This window comes from Jaculus jaculus, chromosome 17, assembly GCF_020740685.1.
Source record: "Jaculus jaculus isolate mJacJac1 chromosome 17, mJacJac1.mat.Y.cur, whole genome shotgun sequence".
NCBI lineage: Eukaryota > Metazoa > Chordata > Mammalia > Rodentia > Dipodidae > Jaculus > Jaculus jaculus.
In genome coordinates, this window is record NC_059118.1 from 3,047,746 (window position 1) to 3,050,483 (window position 2,738).

Genomic DNA, 2,738 nt, shown 5'->3' on the forward strand with positions numbered 1-2,738 from the left:
AGGCTAATAACCCTCTAGTCCACACACACTTCCTGCAGCAAAACTCCACCTCCGAAGTCGCCATGTGCTGGGGAGCAAACACTCACAACATGTGAACTGATGGGGGTGCGTCTGAGTCAAACCACAACAATGGGGAGCAGGGCATGGGTGAGCAAGATCACAAGTGGCTCACTCAAGAAGAAAGGACATAGTGAGGCAAACTGTTGTGGCATAGCCAGTTGAGGGTAGGAGTGTTGAGGAGCCAGAGAGAAGGGCGCTGGTGTCTCTGGTGGGCTTCAGGGATGACACCAAGAGCTGAGTGGGGATCTTTGGGGCAGAGAGGACAAGGAGGCATATCCCGGCAGGTGGCTCAGGAAGAGTGAAGACACTGTGGCTGGGCAGTCCAGGTAGGTCATGATGGGAAGGAGGGGGCCTGGCTAGGACAATGGAGACTTACGTAGCCAGCAGGCTGAAGTCCCAACTCAGTTCCACTGAGCCCCGGGGGCATTTCCTCTTGTGGTGGCCACTGGCAGAGCCGGTCCAGCCAGCAGTCTTGGCTTTGAGGCAACTCTGCCCAGAAGCACCAGCTGCCAGGCACTCCATGTAGAAGACATCGTCCATACCCGCGAGTGTGGGATCAGCTGCTCTGAGGCGCAGGGCCCTGGTGTCTTAGACGGAGGCTTATAAATCATCAGATTAAAACACTAATCACAGCATTTGCCCAGAGCCTGCCCCTGCTGCTTAATGCCCGGCTGTGTTTAGTTTTTGCTGGGGGCTGTGGAAGGTACAGAGACAGACTCAGTGGCACCCTGGGTGAGACTGAGCTCTGAGGTACAGTGGCTGCTCCACCCTGGGTGTACAGGGATCTGACTTCCACCATGGCTTCTGTGTGCTAGGCAGTAATCATAGTCACCTTTTCCCCTTTCCTTTTTTTCCCCATGTATGTGTGTGTGTGTGTGTGTGTGTGTGTGTGTGTGTGTGTGTGTGTGTGAGAGAGAGAGAGAGAGAGAGAGAGGGAGAAAGAGAAAGAGAGAGGTGGTGAGGGAATGAATGGGCATGACAGGGCCTCCTAACACTGCAAACAAACTCCAGATGCATGTGACACTTACTACATCTGGCTTTATGTGGTTATTGGGGAATTGAAACCAGGTCATCAGGCTTTGCAAGCAAGTACCTTTAAATTTTAATCCAGCACTCCAGCCTCAACTTCCCAGGAGCCTTAGGATGAGAGAAGAGCATTTGAGGGCCTCTGTCACCTGCCAAGGAAGGAACTGGCTGGGTCCTGTGGACTAAAGGCTCAGCTTCCCTTGGCTCTGCTGCCTTCTGGGAGGAGGCACATGCCACAGGGCTACAGTGCGCAAGTGGGGATGTGACAAGGCTGAGGGCCACTGGCTCATTTAAGATAGCCCTGGCCCTGAGATTCTTGTGTTCTCCCCTCTGCTCTGTGGTCCTCCACTGCCTCCATCTCATGCCAGGCTCCCTCCCTTCTGATCCCGCATTCCCCACAGGTTCCAGAAGTCTCTCCCCAGCCTGGCTTCCCACCTTCCCTACTGTCTCACTAGAAAGATCTTTCCCAGGCCTACCCTGCTGCTTTTCTGTTCCTTCATGTGGCCAGAGAATAGGGTAGGAAGAAGGAGGCAGCAAGATTAACTTAAGAGGAGCTGGGGAGACAGTTCAGAAGGTAACATGTTTGCTGTATAAGTATGAACACCTTTTATGGATCCCACCCATAAAAACTAGTCATGGCAGCCAGAGCACACAATCCCAGAGCTGGGGAAGCAGATAGAAGGATCCCCGGGGCTTTCTGGCTAGCTAGTTTAACCAACTGGGGAGTTCCAGGTTCAATGAGAGACCTAGTCTCAAAAATTGAGGTAGAGAGTGACTGAGGAAGATTCCCAAACATCGACCTCTGGCCACCACACACACATACCCACACACTCCAGAAGTCAGATACACATATACCTGTACACAAAGTGCACACAAACACACATATGAACATGCACATATACATGTACACATACATGCAAAAAGATTACCATATGAAACAAATTAATGACAGGAAAAAGACTGGAACCTCGTTCCCCCAACCACAGGCTACACATAATGATATTCAGGGCTAGAGAGCGGGCTCAGCAGTTGAGGTGCTTCTCTGCATAGCCTAAGGACCCAGGTTAGATCCCCAGGATCCTAGGTTCCTGGAGCACCCATTCTTTCTCTCTGTGCCAGGAATGGCAGCGCATACCTTTAATCCCAGCACTTAGGAGGCCAAGGCAGGAGAACTACTGTGAGTTCAAGGCCAGCTTGAGACTACATAATAAATTTCTGGTCAGCCTGGGCTAGAGTGAGACTACCTCGAAAAACCAAAAATAAATTAATTAAATAAAATTTAAAAAATGATTTTCTAGCCACCTGCCACTGCACCTGACTAGTTCCTGTTGGCTGGTGCAATCCAGTGGTGAGTTGACAGTAAGCCCCAGCTTTTAGGAAATAGGGTTGTTCTTCATGTGGATGACTCTGTGCCAAAAGCCTGGGAACTTGAAGAAGAAGAAAAAAAAGGATTTTCATCCACACAGACAGAAGAAGGAAGGCAACATGTAAATGACTCACTTGAGGCTTACGACCCTCATGGCCTAGTTCATTGAGTTTTTAACCTTCCTCATCTCTTTAACACACTTCCATTTGGAAAGTGCTTTTCTCCTTAGGAAACCATCTTTTTCTTAAAAAACTTTATTTATTTGAAAGAGAGAAAGAGGAAGATA

The 2,738-nt window shown here is 49.8% G+C and overlaps 1 non-coding gene across 1 annotated transcript; it reads left to right on the forward strand.

Annotated features, from left to right (window-relative positions):
- The first annotated feature begins 2,387 nt into the window (after positions 1-2,387).
- Positions 2,388-2,518, forward strand: LOC123455676. Its single transcript, XR_006634059.1, has one exon. It is a non-coding gene; the product is annotated as a small nucleolar RNA SNORA65 (small nucleolar RNA).
- Positions 2,519-2,738: the final 220 nt, after the last annotated feature.